The sequence below is a fragment of the Elephantulus edwardii genome, unplaced genomic scaffold (genome assembly GCF_000299155.1).
Source record: "Elephantulus edwardii isolate Elephantulus edwardi_28Jun2011 unplaced genomic scaffold, EleEdw1.0 scaffold00070, whole genome shotgun sequence".
Taxonomy (NCBI): Eukaryota; Metazoa; Chordata; class Mammalia; order Macroscelidea; family Macroscelididae; genus Elephantulus; species Elephantulus edwardii.
In genome coordinates, this window is record NW_006399820.1 from 14549653 (window position 1) to 14571523 (window position 21871).

At 41.8% G+C, this 21871-nt stretch overlaps 1 protein-coding gene across 1 annotated transcript in view; it reads right to left on the reverse strand.

The window, feature by feature from the left end:
* The window catches only part of CAP2 (CAP, adenylate cyclase-associated protein, 2 (yeast)), a 199606-nt gene that overhangs the window by 27437 nt on the left and 150298 nt on the right, over window positions 1-21871 (reverse strand). The gene's annotated exons all lie outside the window — the stretch shown is intronic.

The following is a 21871-nucleotide window of genomic DNA, read 5'->3' on the forward strand; positions in this document are numbered from 1 at the left end:
GACTGCTAGAAGAACAAACAACTTTGCCCTGGAGAGGATTAAACCAAGTTGCTCCTTGGGGACAAGGATTCTGAAGCTTTGTCTGACATATTTGTTGCAAAGAAGGACCAGTTCTTGGAGAGGGACATCATGCTTGGGAGGGTGGAGGGATAGCCCAGGAGAGGAAGACCCTTGATGAGATGGATTGATTCAGTCACTGGGGTAATGGGGGTAGGTGTGTCAGAGACAGTAAGATTGGCACAGGATAGAGCAGGGTGTAGGACTGTTGAACATAGGGTGGGTCACTATGAGTCATAGGCGACTTGACAGCACATAACAACAACAAAAGAATCATAAACTTAGGACCTACAAGACTGTGAATTTCAGCCCCATTTTAAAAATGAAGATATACAGATGGCAAATTAGATACGAGTAAATACTCAGAGTTGCCTGTCATTGTTGTTGTTAGGTGCCCTGCACTTATGTTGTTGTTGCTGTGTACCATCAAGTAGGAACTGAGCCATAGCCGACCCTCTGGTGGGTTTTCAGAGGCAGTTAAACGCATGGGAAGAGAATTCCCACCTTTCTCCCGTAAAGCAGCTGGTGGAATTCGAACTTGGCGCCTTAGGGATTGCAACACAGTTTCTTGCTACTAGGCCACCAAACCTCCCAGCCACCTATTCATAGTGACCCTATGAACAATAGACTGGAAGCTTGCCTTAGCCTGCACCATAATCAAGAGCTTCATCATGCTCGAGTCCTTGGTTGCAGTCACTGTGCCAAACCATTTCATTGAGGACCTTCTTTTCTTGTGAGGACCCTATATGTTCCCTGCATGATGCCTTTTCCCAGGAACTGGTACTTCCTCTCTCCATGTCCAAAGATGTGCTATGAAGTTTTACCATCCCTGCTTCCAAGGAGCATTCTAGTTCTTTCCTAGGCAGACCAGTTTGTTCTTTTGCCAGTCCACAGGATAAATATTCAAACAAAAGTGAAATAGCACCACACAACTCTTAAGCAGTTGTAGATCTGACTCTGATTCATAATAACCTCATGAATGTCACATTAGAAATCTACTCTGTATGGTTTTCAGTGGATATTTTTGCAATTTCTAAATTGTGATTTGGGTGAAAGCTCAGAGAGTGAACTGGGCTTCCATTTCAATGGGTGATTTTTAAACAGATCACCAGGCCTTTCTTGAAAGACCCCTTTAGGTGGACACCACCCTACCTTTCTGTTAGCAGCAGAGAACTTACCATTTCCATTAGCCCAGGACTGCTACACACCTTTTTGTTGTTGTTATGTGCCGTTGAGTCATTTGCGACTCATAGCGACCCTATGTACAACAGCTCTAAACCCTGCTCTATCCTGTGCCAATCTCATTGCCTCTGACACACCCATCCGGATTACCCCAGTCACTGAATCAATCCACCTCATAGAGGGTCTTCCCCTCCTGTGCTGTCCCTCTACTCTACCCAGCATGATGTCCCTCTCTAAAGACCTGTTTCTCCTTACAACATGTCCAAAGTATGTCAGGTGAAGCCCCAGAATCCTTGCCTCCAAGGAGCAGCCTGGTTTAACCCTCTCCAGAATGAATCTGTTTGTTTTCTTGGCAGTCCATGGTACATTCAATACTCTTCTCCAGCACCACAGCTCAAAGGCGTCAATTCTCCTTCTATCCTCCCTAGTCATTGTCCAACTCTCTGATGCATAACAAGTGATTGCAAAAACCATGGCCTGTATCAGGCAGACCTTAGTCTCCAGAGAGACACCGTTGCTCTTGAGTACTTTAGACCTAACCGCAGACTTTCCCATTGCAATACGTTTTTTGATTTCCTGGCTACTCGTGCCAAGAGTGTTGACCGTGGAGCGGAGCAAACTGAAGCTGTGAACAATCTCAATCTCTTCGCCATCCATCCTGATGCTACCGATTGGTCCGGTCGTGAGAATTTTTGTCTTCTTGATGTTTAAAGGAGTCAGCTTCAAGTCATAGGGACCCCATACACATGGAATAATGAAACACTTCTCAGTTCTGCACCTCCTCTCATAGCTCACAGAAACTGGAAGCAAAGCGAATGGGTAAATCAACTGTGGAGCTCTAGGTGCACACTGTGTAATGTGTTAAGATGAAAGCTTGGAGGCTGGATTTGACCAGCCCTTCCTCCAAAGAAAGAGGACTAGCTCCTTCCGCAAAGGTTTACAGCCCTGGAAACCAGATGGCGGGTGGAGCTGGATGGGATCTGCTCAGTGGCAGGCGTGTTCTGGGTGCATCCAAACACTGGGATACTATTCAGTGATAAGAAGAAATGAATGGTCTAAAAAAAGTTCAGAAGGCAGGAAAGGGCAGGAAAAATTGGCAAATGGAAGTTGAGAATGCGGGGGTGGGGTAGTGGGGGCGGGGGAGGAAGTAGAAAGACGCAAGCCCATTGCTTGAAGGCAGAAGTGTTTCACAGTTAACGCTCCACTGAGTTTCTGGGACTGTGAGCTGCACAGAAGGAGACTGTCTTGTTCCTTGTAGTTGATGGTGGATCCCAACCACCAGAGAGCTGTGGGCTTTGTGTTAAAGGAGAACTCCCAGTGGACTGTGTCCCAGAGCTCCCAAAGTGGGAGGGGTGCTGTAATATTAGAGCATCTGCAACTAATACCATGGAACAAAATGTATATGGATTGAGGACTAGGATAGAAATCAGTGGAGGGAAAATTAAGTTGCTCTGTATACTTTCACAAAAGTCACAATAAACTTTTTTTTTAAAAATAAAAAGAGGGATGCAAACAATCTAGAACAAGAGGTGCATTATGGGATGGGCTGGGGGATGGGAGGGAAAGAAAATGTTCAACAAAAAAAAGTAAAAAATTAAAAAATAAACTAGCAAGTAAACCAGCTCAGTCGTATAAAGATAAATTCTGCATAGATTCATTATGGTAAAAACAGAAGATAACTAGTAAAAGGTGTATGGGAAGTCAGGAGTGGAAGGGGTGGGAAGAGAGGGGTGAGGGTGGACAAGGAGGAAATCATAGGGTCATACAATTTTGTGGGTGGAGGGAGGTGGTAGTGAGGGCAAAGGACATGGGAAAGATCTGGTGGGGATCTGGAAATACAGGGTAATGGTGGGTGTAGTTCAATGGTGATTGATTTTATAAAACATAATGAATGAGAATGACTTATGAATGTGGATGAAGGATAGTTTGAAACAATGTACAAGAACTCTGTATACAAACCAGTGTAAAATAATAAAAAAAATTAACTAAAAAAAACAAGCTAGCAAGCCTTAAAAAGCCTTAACAGAGCCTTAAGTGCATGTTGTTAAATGAACAAAGCCAGTCTGAGAAACTTATGTATTATATGATGCGATATTCTTTACAAAGACAAATCAATCTCTGGTGATCTAGTAAACAGAGAGTTACACTGCTAACCCAAAGGTTCAAATCCACCAGCTGCTCCTTGGGAGAAAGATGGGCCTTCAGCTTGATTTGTTGTTGTTATTGTTAATTGCTGTCAAGTGAAGCATGACTTATAGCAACCCTATGAACAAATGGCCTGAAATGATCATCATTTGTCAAAGTTCTTAAGAGTATCCAGAGGGCTGCTGTTTAGAAAGTAGATGGCACTTCTGCTTCCAAAATTTGATTTATAGTCTCTAAAAACCTGCTGGAGGGTCAGTTGTGAGCTGGTTCTAACTTTGCAGCAGTAAGTTGAGGTGATATAGACATTACAAAGATCAGAGATTGTCAGAGGACACTAGAAGGAGGAGGAACAAATAAGAGCAGCACAGAGTATTATTAGAGGTGAGGAAAATGACACTATTCTGTTTGATACTGCAATGGAGGACACATTATTATGCACTTGTTAAAACTTACAGCACTTGTTGTGAAGAACCATTGAGTTGGTAGGGTATTATGGTTCTCACAAGAGTCCAGAATTAAGGTTGCATAGTGGAGTGTACTCGGGGCATTGGGGGGAGGGGTGGTGTGGGGGGATTGTACACCAATGAAAGAATTTTATTTTTCAAAGAGAGGAGTGAACTGGGGGCTGGGGTGGTCAGGGAGAAAAATGCAACAGTGAATGAATTGAAATCCAAAATCTCTGTACATGTTCATTAAAATTAATAAAATAAAATTTAAAAAACACCACAAAACCTACAGCACTAGAAAACAGTGAACCCTAATGCAGATTACAGGATTTAGTTACTATTAATACACATCCATATTAGTTCTTTAATTTCTAACAAATGTACCACAGGACTACAAAGAGATTCATAATAGAGAAATTTGATCTCTCTCTTTCTGTGTTTGTGTGTTGTGGAGGAAGAAGCATTAGAAACTCTGTTCTTTTTGGGTAACCAGTCTGGGTAAACCTAAAATGGCTCTAAAAACACCCCAAAACCCAAACCAGCTTATTTAAAAATAAGAAAGTGAGCTTAGATGTGATGTCATGTGATTTGCACAAGATCACATCCACTGGAAGAGTGCATCTGAGACTTTAAACGTCTGTTACTGTTGCTGGGATGGACAGACACTAGGCTAGAAAGACGGTTACACTGTGATGAACCCCTCCCAAAACCTACTTTGTTATGTGGATGATATGAGCCTTTTTAAGTATCTTAATGACAAAGACTGGGAACAATTGAAAAGCATATATTCTATCAAAGTCTTAGTAACAATGGCTTACAATTAAAAACCAAACCAAAACAAAACAAAACAACAACCCCAGCTTGTGTCTGACCTTAAATGGCCATATTCAGGGTGCAAAAGTTCACTTACATTGCAAGAACACAACACAAAACCTATGACCCATACTTTTGTAAGGCCTATTAAGATTAATTTTGAGAGCAGATGTCCGATTATATACATAGCTAGTATTTCCTTTGCCACAAAGGCTTTTTAAACAGTTACTGAATTGCAAATCTCTTTCTCTAAGTTAATTTCAACTGTCCTGGGAACAGCTGTCTGCCGTGCTCTTAAACATATGAACTAGAATGAAAATAATGAAGCCATTGTATGTGGGGCACTCATGTTTTAGTTGTACCTCACAGAGTTCTATACTAATGTGGACAGACCTTTATCTCCATTAACTATTACTTCTTGAAACAATTTCTAATCATCTTATTACTTTAGAATTTAGACCTTACTCTGAAAGAGAAATTGTTTCCAGCACTTAAATAAAATCTCCACTGTTGTTTTTCTGGCAGTGATAACATACATAATTAACAACTCACTCTTAGCCCCTCTCCTCCCGGCGCCACACACACAAACACTGCTGCCTTAGTTATCTGGTTAACTCAAGCAAAATCTAGCTTTGGATCCAAACAAGCTATAAAAAGAACTCCAATTCTCCCTCTTATGGAGCTTGTAGCAATTTGGATTAATAAGGTACTTTTAATCAGAGGTTTTTATAGATAGCCTCATGGCGAAAATAAGCAAAAAGTAAAATACTTCAGGGTTAAGTTTTCAAAAATGTCAGCCACAAAGAGAAATTTTTCATCCAAGATTTCCTGTAATTTTGCCTCTGATAATTAAATTGTTCTGGAAATTTTCAACTTTAGCTTTTAAAAGCAAAGATTCTTCAGACACCACCAGAGACTCCTACAAAAACATCCACATCCACTGCTCTGTTTGATGGAAGGAAGAGTGTGTTATGTGAATTGACTTGGCACAAAGTGGTTCTCACTGCCTTTTGGACATTTAAGAAAATGAAGTTCACTTTAAAAGAGGAAGATCTGCCACCCTTTGTTGTTCTTGTGAGGTCCACTGGGTTAAGTACAACTCCTAGTGACGCTGTGAACAGCAGATCGGAGCCCTGTCCTATCCTGTGTCGTCTTCACAATCTCTGACACACTTTTTACTGCAGTCGTTGGGTCAATCCATCTGGTTGAGGGTCTTCCTCTCTTTTGTGGACTGTTTACCTTTCCAAACACAATGTCCTTCTCCAAGGAATAGCCTTTCCTAGCAACAGGCCCAAAGTAGGAGAGACAAAGCTTCTTCATCCTTGCCTCTGAGAGCCACCCCAGCCGTACTTTCTACAAGACATAGCTGTCTGTTCTTTTGGCAGTCAGTGGAATATTCAGCAGCCTTTTCCAACAACACAATTCAAAGGCATCGGTTCTTCTTCTGCTTTTTGTATCCTATAAAGGAGCGCTGGAGGTGTAGTACTTAACCTAAAAGGCTGGTGACTCAATTCCATCAGCTGTTCCTCAAGAGAAAGATAGTCAATCTCCTTTTAGAAAGATGTACAGCCTTGACAACCAGATGGGAGGGTCACTATCAGTTATAACCATCGGTCTTGTTTTTGTTAGGATCTTAAAGTGGAGCCCTGGTGGCATAGCCACCAAAAGCACTTGCTTGATAAGTGAACAGTCGGAGGTTTGAATCCCCTGGCTGCTCTGTGGGAGAAAGAAGTGGCAATCTCCTTCTATGGCCCCCGCGAGGCAGTTCTACTGTGTCTTATAAAGTCACTCTGAGGCAGAACTGACTTGATGGAGTTGGGCTTATTATCTTGAAGCATGAGAAAAACAAGGAAATCAGCTTCTGTAAAGAGTTACAACTTTGGAAACCTGTAGGGCAGTTCTACAAGGTCCTACATTGTTTCTGTGAGTTGGAATCAACTTGACTGCATTTTTTTTTCTCCCTGTCTGCCATGACCCTTCACAAATGAGTGTTAGGAGATTTATTTTGGTTTCTGTTAGTAGACAGATCTGGTAGCCTAGTGTAAGAGGCTCCACTGCAAACCCAAAGTCACATAGTTCAAATCCACCAGCTGCTCCATCAGAGACAGATGGGAAGTCTCCCCTCATGTGATTTACTGCCTCTGAAAATCTGCTGGAGAGTCAGCTATGGGTGCGTTCCGACTCAATGGCCACAACAGCAGCCACGGCCCTGGAGAGATGAGTATATTTTGGTTACTGTTAGTATCCTGAAAAAGCTTTCTCTGCCACTGGCTCTTCTCATTTGAGAGTGGGAAGTGGAGCGAGATATGAAAATCATTCATAGCTTGTCCCTGGCAGTGGTTTTTGCAAGGGTAGGTCTCCAGGAGTAAGAAATCTTGGAGTGTGAAGGCTGAAGAGGGACTTAGAGGTGGCAGTTCGGAGGTGAATGAGAGTCCAGTGTGCTTGGCAGGGCTCTGAGCCATGGCCACCTAGTTCACATTCTGTTGTTTCACCAAGATCAGGCACCCCAGCTTTGCCCTGCCCTGAGGAGACTTCTGCTTGAGCCCTCAAACTACAACCTCTTGACTTCTCCGAGATGGTCAGAGAAGGGAGGAGTGGCAGATATGCACAGCCTTCAGTGTGACAGATGAAAGGATTTTAAATGAGCACATCCTAATTAAAATGGTCTCAGAATGATACTGTAAACAAATTATGAATGCGGATTAACTCGCTGACCCACAGGTCTTGAGTTTGAGTTTTTGGTCACAAAAATATCCTAGTAAATGAAATAATCTTGATCATAAGTCACATTTAAAACTATCTCTGGCTTGATTGAGACAGAAAAAGAAAAGACTTAAACATTCCTAAAACATTTATAGACTCTTATCAATATACACTAAAATGCAAAAGTAGCAGAAACCATTTGAAATGTTAAATGGTTACTAAGAGTTTCGTGTTCTATGTACAGCAGACTCAAAATTAGCATCTATAAAACTGCAAGTATTTGGTTACTTTTGATCTCTACTTACTCTATTGAAGACATAGTGTGGGCTAAATGAAAATCCACAAAGAACTCCCAAAATTCAAAAGGCACAAATGGCAACTATAGGTAACCTAGCAAATTAAATAACTTCCATAAACAGTACAAGAAAACGTTTTATTCTTTAATCCTGTAAAACTTCACATATCACACACTCTCACTGCTCTACAGTCAGAACTGACTCATAGCTGACCCTCCAGTGGTTTTCAGAGGCTGTAAATTGAAAGGGAAGAAACGCTCATGCTCATCTTTGTTCTGCTAATCTGTTAGTGGTTTTGAATCACCAGCCAAGTGCTGCCTTTGTGTTAGCAGTGTCTATGGGATATGTGTTATGTGTCTATGGGATATGTGTTATGTGCTGCAGAGTCAGAACTCACCCACAACTGACCCTCCACTGGGGTTTCAGAGGCAATAATCACATGAGCGGAGCTTGCCCAATGTTGTTGTTGTTGTTTTTAGGTGCCGTTGAATTGAGCACGAATCATAGCGACCATATGAACAAAAGATCTGAACCCTGTTCTATCCTGTGCCATCCTCACACTTCCTGACACACAAAAGCCCACTGTGGCAGTCACCATGTCAATCCACCTAGTTGAAGGTCTTTTTTGCTGACTCTCCACCCTTCCCAACATCATGTCCTTCTCCAAGGAATAGCACCTCCTAACAACATGTCCAAAGTATGTGAGGCAAAGCCTCATCATTCTTGCTTCCAAAGAGCACTCTGGCTACACCTTCTCCAAGACGTATCTGTTCATTTTCTTGGCCATCCATGGGCCGAGTGCCCTTCTCCAACACCACTGCTCAAAAGCATCAATTCTTTTTTCCTGTCATCCTTATTCATTGTCCAACTCTCAGATGAACAGCAAGCAATCGGAAAGACTACAGCCTTAGTCTTCAAACTGACATCACTACTTCTCAATAATTTGGAGAGGTCCCTAACTGCAGATTTTCCTTGTGTGATATGTCTCTTTATTTCCGACTTCTGGTACCAAGGGTGTTAATTGTGGATCCAAGCACCAATAGGCTGTCCCAAATGGAATGGGATAAAATTATAGTTGTTGTTGTTGTTAAGTGCTGTCGAGTCGCAGGCGATTCATAGTGACTCTATGAAGGAGAATAAAAAAATTAAAATTCTTAAAAACCCCCAAACATATTGGACTGAAAGATGCCACTAAAACCCCAAGAGATACTCTTTAAACTTTGAACTGAAACCCAGTGGTTGTCTGACAGCTAAATGCTAGCTTAATTCAGAAAATAACCAGACTCACTCACGAGTATTGTGCTCATATATGTGTGTCCCAATGGCTCACATTTACCCCAGAGGAAAGATGAGATAGCAGTGGGGGCAGGAGCTGGGAACAATCAGACTGGAAGTGATGAGTGCATTGACACAGCGTCACCAGTGTCACTGAACAATATGTACTCTCACTCATTGCCGTCAAAGTGGAACTGAATCCTAGCTGACCCTTCATCGGGATCTTCACTGCTCATCTTTCTCCTTCGCAATGGTTAGTGGATTATAATCACTTGCCTTTTTGAGTTGGCCATGCAACTCCGTATCACTAGGCTAACAATATGTATATAGAAACTTGTCAAATTGAGACCCAGTTTGCTCTTTGAAGTTTCATCTCTCTCTCTCTCTCTCTCTCTCTCTCTCACACACACACACACACACACACACACACACACACACTCTCTCTCTCTCTCTCTCTCTGTCAAGCTATATCTACTTTGAATATTTGATTTTTTAAAAATAATGCTCTTTAGAAGTCTCCAAGGGAACTCTACTGGCATAGCTCACTGGGTTTTGCGCTAACTCAAAGGCTGTGTCTCTCTGATGGATCAAATCCTCAAATCCACTAGTGGCTCCTTGAGAGAAAGGCGGGCAGGCTCCTCTTATGTGATTTACAGCCCAGAAACCCAAAGAAAGGTCAATGATGAGTTAATTCTGACTCAATGGCAATGAAATATCGAGACAGAAAGTCCCCAACAAGATGGTCACCATGATGTTATTAACCTTTTCCCATCCCTTATTCGTGCTACATTCCCACAGTCTATTTTCTGGTGGAGTATTTGAGAGGGGCAAACAGTTAATGGACTCAGCTGTTAACGGAAAGGCTGGACATTTGAGTCTACCCAGAGAAGGCTTGGAATAAATGTATGATGATCTACTTCTCAGAAAGGAACCACTGAAAACCCCACAGAGTTCAGTTCCCCTCTGACGACACGAGGTCACCATGAATTGCAGCCGACTCCATGGTGACTCAAGTCGGAATCTTACTGATAGACTTTGAGATGCCGGTTCTTCCTAGTCCTCTCCTCTCTTTTTTGTCATTTTTATGAATGGAACTCCAAAAAGAATCGTGAAAATCCTACAGGGATATTCATAAATAGGTCCCGCTGGGAAAGAGTTCCTTTTGTTTACTGAGATCACCTCAGAGCAGTGTGGAACTCTAGTCACTGCCTAGTAGTGTCTTCCAGAAAGGTCAAACAGACACAGAGGAGCACAGGAGGGAGACGGATGCCATGTGGGGTCTTGTCTACAAGCAAAGGAACCCCAAGGACTGTCAGCAGACACCACAGGCCCACAGAGGAGTCAACAGGGCTGAGACCCTGGTCTAGACTTTTAGCCTCCAAAACTTTCAGAAAACCCATGTCTGTTCTTTCAAACCACACTTGAGCAGTATTTCTATTATGGAAGAATTAAATCTCCTTGACTGAATTAACCTCTTTGCTTCTTGCCACTAGGTCACCAGAGCTCTCTTTAAACAAGAGTGTTTCTCAAAGTTTTATCCTCCATTTCCTTCTCCTTTCCTACCTTTTCCTCCATCTAATTGTCACCTATGCAGACAGCTCCCCATTCGTATTTGGATCCATCCCTTTATTTGGTCTTGTAACTGTGACTCCACTTGCCGGCTATACTGCTCTGTCTAGATGAAAACTATCTCCCCTGTACCTCAAACACAATATGGAAACATTCCATGTCAGTATATTTCCTCTTCCTCACCTAGTCTCTGCTCTTTCTTTTCCCTATATTATCATGATTATCCCTGGCTTCCAGGCAGGAGACATCCTATTTTGATCTCGGCATTCTCACTGTCTTCTTTGTCCTCCTGTTCAGTTGACTCCACCCCATTTCTTTGTCCTGCCATAGTGACCCTCTCGGTTACATATTTAGTGCCTCACCTCTGGGGATTCACCATAGTCTCCTAAGAAGTACCGGGGATTTCTTCCTTTCCTATCGGTCTTGCACACTTCCTGTTTCTTTCTTTACTGTGTGAAATGCTTGGCTATTGTTATTTGCTCTCAAGCTGACGCCAACTAACTCATGTTGAGCTCAAGCACACAAAATAAAGTGCTGTCTAGCCCTGTACCACTCTCATGACTGGTTGTGAATGGAACTGTTCTGACCCACAGAGTTTTCCTTGGCATTATATGTACAACAGTCTAGAACAAGTACATTGTAAAGAGGATGGGGCAAGGGCTACAGGGGGAGGGGAGGAGGTAATTGTGCAACAGTGAATGAATACTTTCTAAAAAAATAGAAAGCGAAGTAGGGGAGAGGGAGAGAGAGAAAGGGGGTAAAATGTGCAACGATAAATGAATGAAAAAAAATCCAACTTTTCTGTAAACTTTCCTTAAAAATCACAATTAAAAGTTTTATAAGAAAAATAAAGAAGTGGATCAGCAGACCTTCTTTCTCAGGCTGAAAATTCTGCTCAAATCTGTTCATCATGTTGTGTTGTTGTTATGTGCCATCAAGTTTCCTGTCACTCAGAGCAACTCTGTGCTCTATAGCTCTGAACTCCTCCCTATCCTGAGCCAGTCTCACTGTCTCCAACATACCTACTTTCATTTACCCTAGTTACTGTGTAAATCCATCTCATCCAGGTCTTCCTCTCCTGCACTAAGCCTCCACCCTTCCAAGTATGATGTCTTTCTCCAAGGACTGGTCTATCCTGCAGCATGCGTAAAGTGTGTGAGACAGAGCTTCAAAAATCCTTGCTGACAAGAAACAACTTGGTTTCACCCTCTCCAAGACACATCTTTTCGTTCTCTTGGCAGTCCAAGGTATGGCCTGCACTGGGACTTTCCCTGAGCACATTCATAGGGGAGTAGAGAGGAAATGAGAGGACAGAAGTGGCCAGAGGCCTGAGCCATCATACTAGGGTTGGCTGGGGGCAGGGAGGAGGGAGGTATTGGTAGACTGAGGAAGGGGAACAAAGCGGGATGCTGGTGGGGCAGGACAAGGAGAAGGGAAAAGGACGCATGGGCTGAAGGAGGTATGTGTGGGACCAACATAGAATCTGTTAGCTGTGTAATGGGGATAGGTCTTTCATTTGCTCTTCTGGGTAAAATGCTTCTCTGTCAGATATTGTTCTAAAGCTGAATATCCAAATTAAGCCAGACTAGGGAGAAGGATTGGCCATCCACCTTCACAATAACAGACCTTTGAAAACTCTTATGTTCAGCGACACAGCAACATCCAATCCTTCACTGACACTGACACATAGGTATATGAGATGCACTGGTGAGGAATTTATCCTAGTTTCCGGTATGGAAAGTGAGAATTCTACCAATTCATCACCAATATCTCCTCTAAGTCATTTCTTCATTCATTTTTATGAATAACCTCAGGCATGAGATGGGTCCCAGTCCTCAAGGACTGTTCAGATATAAAAGATTGAGCACAATTTTCTCTTAGAAATAAATGAGGGCTGAACAGTTGAAAACTCAAAACATACATATTTAATGATATGCAACAGTGCCTACATTATTTATAAATAATGTAAGAACCAGTTAGGGTACCTCTTGGCTGAGTTATAAGTTGGTCAAAAGCAACAGTTAAACTTTCACTCTTTAATGGACATTTGACTTGTACATTGAGAAGTAGGCTAAAAAGAATTATCTGGAGGAAAAAGAGTGAGCATCTTGCTTTGGGCTCAGGAAATGTTTTCACTCAGAGTCAACTGTGGAGGGATGAAAAGAATGGGAAGAGTTGGAGAGGGAAGTAAATGTAAATAGATAAATTGAGTGAAGAAGCAATATACAATGAGCTAAGTGGATAACATGGTTAGTTATATTAGCCAATGGTAATTAATGTTATAATACAAAATGTCAATGAATGATTGTTTGAAAAAAACCAATACAATTTGTAAAGCTTCATTTACATATAACAAAAAGAAATTTAAATAAAAGGAATCTTTCTTTGGGATAGGAAACCCACCTTGTCTATAATTAAACCATTTCTCCAATATTTCCTTGGAAAGTTCAGGAGAGGCAGGATGATTTTTAAAGCCCAAGTTGCTAACATTAAGCACTGCATTATCATTATATTAAATGTTAGGCATATTTATCTAAGCACAGTTTTATTCTCCTCTACAATTATACCCTAGATGTTTGCTAAACTAAAGTAATGCAGAAGGACAGACAAATTCATTTAACACCAGAAAGTTTTTTAAAAAACACCCATCTTATTTGACCCTATCCCTGGAATTCCTTTCCAGACCATCAGATCTGCAGAGAATATAATGGGTCTTTCTATGAAGGATGAAAGAGGAGAGGGTATGGGTCCAGGTTGGGCACTGCCCTTCTCTTGGCCCTGCCTTACCTCTGAGGGCTCCTGTATTGATTTCTGTTTGGCAGAGCTTCCCCGGGGAGTCTAGTCTGAGGAACCTTCTCAGTGATGGAGGAAGGAGCCAACCTGGGAAGTCTGAAGACAGGGTCTTGAAGTGGGAATGTTCCCTGTTCCCTCAGCACCTGTGAGGGCTGGTTGGTGTCCAGCTGCCCCTTAGCTCCTGCTTTCTTGCCAGCTCTCCAGGTTCCAGATTGATAGTACAAATGTTCTATTTTTCTAAAAAATATTTTCTTATTGCTATTTTTTTTTACCACACTGTGTTACGTGTTGGGTTATCAGATGAAAGGTCAGTGGTCTAGACCTTTCAGCTAATGAGACAGTGGGCTCCTATCAAGATTCACAGCTTCAGAAACCTGAAGGACAGCTGCCACCAATCTGTATAGAATTGACAGCACAGGGTTTTTGTTTGTTGGTTTTTCATTTTTTAAGCAAACACTCCAATTCATATGGGAACTCTAGTGGCTTGTTGTTGTAGGTGTTGTTAAGGCAAGTATGATTCATATTTGACCCTATGAACAGCTGACCTGAACCCTGCTCTATCCTGTGCCATCCTCCTCATCTCGGGCACACTTGAGCCCATTGCTGAAATCAGCGTGTCAGTCCATTGTGATGAGATTGTTCTTCTCCTTTACTGACCTTCCACCTTCCCAAGCATAATGCCCCTTTCCAAGGAATAGCCTCACCTAGCTACAGGTCCAAAGTATGAAAGATGAAGCTTTGCCATCCAGGGAACACTCTGGTTCCACCTTCTCTAAGACACATCTGTTTGTTCTTTTGGTCATCCATGGGATATTCAGTACTCTTGTTCAGCACCACAACTTAACGACGTCTATTCTTCTGTCATCTGTAGTCATTGTCCATCTCTCTGATTAAGAAGGCCAGAGCCTGAATCAGGCTGCACTGCCAACCCAATTGTACATAGTTAGAATCTACCAGCTGTTTTGCAGGGGAAAGATGGGAAATCTCTCCTGTGCAATTACTGCCTTTGAGAACCCACTGGAGGGTCAGTTATGAGTCAGTTCTACTTGAGGGGATTTAACAATTAGTTCATATTCCTTTTGCCTTGGAGCTCAAGTCTCAGAAGCAGAGCGAGTGGCTGACAGAGACCCTCTCCAGGCAGGCATGGCCCATTTTCAGGGACACTAACCCAGGACACTTGATTTTGGGGGTGGATGGAGCACAGGGGCTTGACTATGTCGCTCAGCATGGTATGCAAAGGGCGACTGGCACCTTCCCCTCCTTTCCGTCCTGCTCAGCTCTGTGTAGCCCAGAGCCTCATCTGCTGGAATGGGAGCCGCTGCCCTGTCCACAGCCAGCTTGCGCTCCAATCCAGGTCCTCACTTTGGTCAGAACTGCTACTGGGAAAGATTGAGCCCGATGATTTCAGGCCAACAAAGTCCTAGAATGGACAGGCTGGAGGGAGTCTGCTCCCCCCCACCCACTTGTTACCCACTGGCTTCCTCTCCAAGTGAAGCAGCAGCAAGCTGCCCTTGGTGCCATTTTTAGTTGGAAACAAAGCATGCACCGATTTGCTTCTAACTAAAAATCTATACTGAGAAAGAAAGCAGCTGCTCCAGACAGTCATTTCACAGAAACAAAAAGAAATTATTTTGTAATGACAAGTGTAAAGACTGTAGTCTTAGACTTCCTCTCCACTGTAGAGCTTTAATTTCAAAGAATTGCCAAAGACCGATCAGGTCAATTGCATGCGGTGGTGAGTAAGTGTCCTCACCGGGGTCATGTCAGGAAACCATCAGTTTAAGAAGATGTTTCCACAAAGTGTGTTCACTACCAAAGGCTGAGAAATCATGCATGTTAATGTGAAAAATAGCCCTCAGTGATCAAACAAAATAACAGTGGCAGAGTCCTTTGGGTCCACAGTTACTTTCATGTTGGGGGAAAAGAAATCAAGAAGGAAAGCGTGCAAAAGTGAGAAGATTCCATTTACCACGGTGGTAATAAACTACAAGGAATTCCAGATAGATGACTGCACAGCTGCACATGCCCTGAACTGTTCCTCCCCTCAACACACTTGTGCACACACTACACACACACACACACTCTCTCTCTCTCTCTCCAATCTCCACCCAGAGTACTCCCTTGCCTCAGAGTTTCACATTTTATGGTGATAACTGAGTAGAGCAACAGTTGTCCAACACAGCTGCTGTATGAATTCAGAGGCCAGGAGGTGAGAACAAGCAAGTTCATTTCCAACTTTTAAAGCAGGAGAAGGAAGAGGACAGATCAGACAGCAATGCATCCCTGGAATTCTCCATAAAACTCCAATCTCAAAGTTTAATTTTGAAAACAGCAATTACTATAAACACTTAGATGTTAAGTGGTCATAGCTTTCTGTGGTCCCTGTAAGGGCACTGTAAATTACTGAGTTCTTTAAAATGGACATTTCTAATCCTCTAAATGTTGTGGGATTAATGAAATACAATACTATGTCTACATTTTCACCTGATGCTTATTATTTTCTAGTCATACAGTTTTAAAATAGTAATCAGTGAGCACATACATGAAATGATTTGATCATTCTTTTTCTTCCCCAAGGCCATTTGACCAGTTGTTTCTTAAAGTCCTTTTATTCTTTGCAAGCATGCTATATATCTGGCTATATAAATTGTTTCTCATTCATTTTTCTGGTATGGTAATAGCCATATTCAGTAAGGAGAAAGAATTCTGAATACTTCTTCAACATTCAATAGCTGTTATTAATATTACAACAATTCATAATGCTCAATGGATACTCCATAGATTGTTTTTTTTAGCTTTTCACTAATTTTAGTTGTTTTCTACACTTACTAGATTTTTGTTTCCTGCTTGCATCAACAATTTTTTAAATTTAAATTTATTATTAATTTCAGTAAAAATTTAGAGACTTTAGATTTCCATTCATTCACTGTTGCACTTTTCTCCCCTCCCAACCCTCCCCCCAGTACACTACCATCTTGGAAAGGTTAAAAGAAAAATTCTTTCATTGTTTTACAATCCCTCTCCCCAGGTCCACTCTACCATGTAGCCTTCGCTCCAGACTCCTGTCATGACAAAAATACCTAATCACATATCCCTTTAAAACAGTTTTCTCCCTCATCTGTTTCAGTGCAGTATACACTATTGAACCCATCTTTCTCTGTCTCTTCCCAGCCTCAAGGTCAGTCTTGTTTTACAACAGTGGCACCGTGCAGTATTTGTCCTTTTGTGACTGAGATACTTCACTCAGCATAATGTCCTCCAGGATCACTCATTTTGAATAATGCAGGAATTCCTTGTTTTTCAATGTAGCATAGTATTCCATTGTGTGAATATACCACAGCTTCTCTATCCATTCGTTTGTTGATGGGCACTTAGGTTGTTTCCAACTCCTTGCTATTGTGAGCAAAGCTGCAATAAACATGGGTGTGCAGGACTGTTTGTTTTGTATAAAATAATGTCTATGGTTTATAACTTTAAAAAATGTCAGATATGATCTCCTCTTTTTGTTAGGTGCCATTCAGTGGACTACACTTCACTGTGACCTTATGAGCAACAGATCTGAACCCTGCCCTATCCTGTACCATCCTTCCAATCTCTTCCATGTCTGAACCATTGTTACCATTATTGTGTCCATAAGGCTTGTAGAAGGTCTTCATCTCTTTCTCTAACCCTCCATTTTTCTCAGCATGACACCTTTTCCCAAGGACTTGAAGTTCAGTGGATCATGAAATAAATTTAATGAGTCTCAGCCATTCTTGTTGTTTATGGTTATGTGCTGTTGAGTCACTTGCAACTCACAGTAACCCTATATACAAGAGCCCTAAACCCTGCTCTAACCTGTTCCAACCTCACTGTCTCTGACACACCTTTTCCCATTACTCTAATAACTAGATTGATCCATCTCATTGGGCTCTTTCTTTACTGCGCTGTCCCTCCACTTTCCCAAACAAGATGTCTCTCTCCAAGGACTGGTCCCTCCTTAAATATGCCCGAAGTATGTCAGACAAAGCTTCAGAATCTTTGACTTCAAGAAGCAGCCTGACTACCCTCTACAGGACAAACCTGTTTGTTCTCCTAGCAGTCTTTGGTATATCCAATACTGTTCTCCAGCACCACAGCTCAAAGGCATCAATTAGCTTTCTATCATCCGTAGTCACTGACAGCTCTTTGAAGGATAGTACGCAAGTGCGAAGACTATAGCCCAGATCACACTCACCTTAGTCTCCAGCCAGATGTCACTGCTCATTAGTAGTCTGGAGAGGTCCCTGACAACTGACTTTCCCAATGCAATTTGTCTCATGATTTCCTGGCTGCTGGTACCAAGAGTGCTGACTGTGGAGCCAAGCAAACTAAAACTGTTAACTATCTCAATCTCTTCACCATCCATACTAATGCTGCCAGTTGGCTTAGTGATGAGAATCTTTGTTTCATTGATGTTGAGCTTCAATCTGTATTGAAGGCTGCAGTCTTTGACTTTCTGCAGCAAGTGCTTCAGGTCCTCCTCAGTTTCAGTAAGCAGGGTTGTGTCATCTGCCTAACACAGGTTGTTGATGAATCTTCCACCAATCCTGATTGTTGTGTTGTTGTTAAGTGTTGTCTGAGGTCTGAGTCCCAGGTGACTCATAGCAACCCTATGAAGGAGAGTCCTTGATGCTTGGGTGCCTTTCATCCTCTCTCCAGGTTCATAAGGTTTCAGCAGGCAAGCTATAATGGAAGTGGATGCCACTCCTCCTTCCAAGCTTGTTTTAATCGGGGAGCTCCACCCCACTCTCTGTCCACATTGGGCAACCAGCCATTAATGCATTTGACACATCAGTGTCACAGTGTTCAGCCTCACAGCAACCACAAGTGACCACTGTACAGCAACTTGTACACCAGGGCTATACGACCTAGAGGAATGTCTGAACAAAAACAATGAAAGACAGGCCGGAGGGCCACGAATTAAAAGTCACCCACCTTTGGCTTGGTAGCATCGCCTTCTGTCCACTGGGCCAGCTGATCTCTCTCTCTATGTTGATGTTATTGTTGTTAAGCGCCGTCTAGTCGCAGGCGACTCATAGCGACCCTATGAAGGAGAGTCCTTGATGCCTGGTGCCTTTCATCCTCTCTCCAGGTTCACAGGGTTTCCCGAGGCAAGCTATTACGGAAGTGGATGCCACTCCTGCTTCCCAGCTTGTTTTCATCAGGGAGCTCCACCCCACTCTCTGTACGCATTGGGTAACCAGACATTCCAATCCTGATACTCTTTTAAAAATTATTTAAACAAGAAAGAAATTATCTAAGTGCACTGCTGTGATAAAAGAAAATACCATTTTGGCAAATGTGTTTCAGCAATGTGAGTGGGGGGGGTGTGTGCAAGTGAAATAGTATTCCCACAATGTATTTTCTTGAAAAACTTGAAAGTCATTGTCACAAAGCATATACTTCTAATGCACATAATTAAAAGGTAATGATTCACCCCATAACAAAGGAAAACAGCTACATTTATTTTTCTATAATTAATAATTGAATATTCTTTTTCATATCCACAAACACAATTACTTAACTTTGTATATTGCACTAAATGTATTCTAACCATTTAAAAAGGATGTTTCTATTTCTTTTCCATGGGCCACATTAGATAATTATAGTAATAGGCTAACATTTGTTGATAAGACTATTTTCCACAAATGGATTCTCATTCTTCTTGCACTAAAAATCCAAAGCAAACTAAAATGAAACCCAACCTCAAATATAAAACAACAAAGCAATCCAGCTGTAATCAAGCTGGCACCTGACACCTGGCAATCCCACTGTGCTCCACAGCATTTTCAATGGTTGATTTTTCAGAAGTAGATGATCAGGTTGTTCTTCCTTTGAAAGAGCATGAAATTTCAACCTTTTGTTTAGCAAGTGAGTAGACCAAGGGACTCTTCTGCCTGTGTACCGTGAAACAATAACAGACCCAACAACTGTCGATTTTAGATATGACAAATCCTTCCGTGATGGTTAATACTGCGTGTCAAACTTGCCGTGATCCTCAGTATAACATCCTATGTGCTGCATATTCTAACTTCTATGATATTAATGAGGCAGGATTAGAGGTGGTTCTATAAAGGTATGATCAGCGTGTGATGAAAGTGAAGTCTCCCAGCATGGCACTGGTACAATGACAGACACACAGATCAATGGAATAGAACTGAGAAGCAGGAAATCAGCCCATCTATCTATGGTCAATTGATTTTTGACAAGGAGATGAAATAAGTTAAGTGGGGAAATTACAGCCTTTTTAACAAACGGTGTTGGCAAAACTGGAAAAATATCTGCAGAAGACTCAAGCAAGATCCACACCTCACTTCATACACAAAAACCAACTCAAGGTGGATCATGGACCTAGAACTAAAACCAAGGACTATAAACTTCATTAAAGAAAAGCCTGGAAGAACTCTAGTAGTCCTAATCCACAACATAAATAGTCTTCCAAGTATCCTGAAAAATCTACAACCAGGAGAAGATAAAATAAGATGAATGGGACCTTCTAAGAATCAAATTCCTATGCACATCCAAAACCTTCTCCAACAGGGTAAAAAGGGAAGCCACAGACTGGGAAAAAGTATTTGGAAATGACATGTCAGAGAAGGGACTTATATCTAGATTTTATAAAATACTTGAGCACCACAACAAGAGAAAGGTAAAGAATCCAACTGAAAAATGGGCACAGGATATGAACAGAAACTTCACCAAAGAAGACATTCAGATGGCCAACAAGCACATGAGGAAATGTTCAAAATCCCTAGCTAAGAGATACAAATCAAAACAACTATAAGATATCATCTCACCCCAGTAGGAATAGCGAAAGTTAACAGAACAGCAAGCAACAAATGCTGGCGAGGTTGTGGAGAAACTGGAACCCTTATTCACTGTTGGTAGAAGTTTAGAATGGTGCAACCACTGTGGAAGGTGGTGTGGCACTTTCTCAAAAATGTGCAAATAGAAATACCATTTAACCCAGCAATTCCACTACTGGGAATGTACCCTAAAGAGACCATAACTGCCATCCAAGCAGATATATGCACACCCATGTTTACCGTGGTTTTGTTCACAATAGCAAGGAGTTGAAAACAACCTAAGTGCCCATCAACAAACGAATAGATAGAGAAGCTGTGGTATAGTCACACAATGGAATACCATGCTGCATTAAAAAACAAGGAACTCACGCAGTATTATTCAAAATGGGTGACCCTGGAGGACATTATGCTGAGTGAAATATCTCAGTCACAAAAGGACAAATACTGCATAGTCCCACTGTTGTAGAATGGGGCTGACATCAGGGTTGGGGTAAGACTGAGAAAAACTGGATAAATTATGTATACTGCATTGAAACAGATGAGGAAGAGAACAGTTCAAAAGTGATATATATTAGGTAATATGGTTATCACAAGAGTCCAGAATGAAGGTTGCATAGTGGAGTGTACTCGGGGAGGCGGGGAAGGCAGGGGGATTGTATACCAATGAAGCATTTTTTCTTTTACTTTTCAAAGAGAGGAGCGAACTGGGGGTGGGGGAGAGGTGGGCAGAGAGAAAAGTGCAACAATGAATGAATGGAAATCCAAAATCTGTGTAAGTGTTCACTGAAATTAATAAAATAAAATTAAAAATAAAAAGAAAGCGAAGTTTCCTTGGTGGTGTAAAGTGCATTGATTATCTATCTGGGCTCAGGGGCTAATTGTCTGATTCCACATGTGGCTATTTGGCTTGCAACCTTGAGAACTGAGTGAGGAGTCTGCTGCACTAGGCAACTTTGGACTTAGCAGTTTCTGAAGCCAGAGGTCTTTAACTCTGCTATTCTACAAAGCCAGCAGCCTGAGAGGATGCCTGCCTGCTGACAAGTCAAACTCATCAGCCTTGTCAGATACCTTTTCTCTTGAGGTCTGGCATGTAGAAGTGGAACTTGCTAACTTCAACAGGCATAGTGAAAGAACTCTCTCTCTCTCTCTCTCTCTCTCTTTCATTGCTTCTTTGTATAATCCATTCTAAGACATAACCTTTATTAAAATCAAGGTACAGCTACAGAGCATCACACTGGAAATAAATGAAAAAGAACTCCATTTAGTCTACAAAGACACTCTTCTCCATCTTCATATATGTTTTCTTACCCAAACCCTTCAAATGCTTATGGACTCTCAAACATCACTATGCTGTAGGTAGAAAGGGGGGGGGGGGAAATCAACCAACTTAGTTCTATTTTTTTCATTGTGAACTCAGTAAAATTAAGGAAAGAAGCAAAATGGAAAAGAAAAGGAAATGTCAGTCTTAAGGGGTCAGTGTGAGAAACGATGCTGAAGTCCCACTATCTCTTGAAAAACCACATAATCTGCTTTAACATCAAGCCTCCAATACTGACATCAACATTCAGAACTGAAGAGTCAGGTACTTGAGCACAGCTTTCAGGACAGCGAGCGCCTGACCCTGACTGGAATTCACAAACGTGCCACTTCATTTTCTCTGCATTCACCAGTTTTCTCTGTAGTGGCTAGACTATCCACTGTGACCACTTAAAAGCAATGTTTCATTTTGAACTGAGAGGAGCTTTCAGGACAAGGCTTTCTGTAA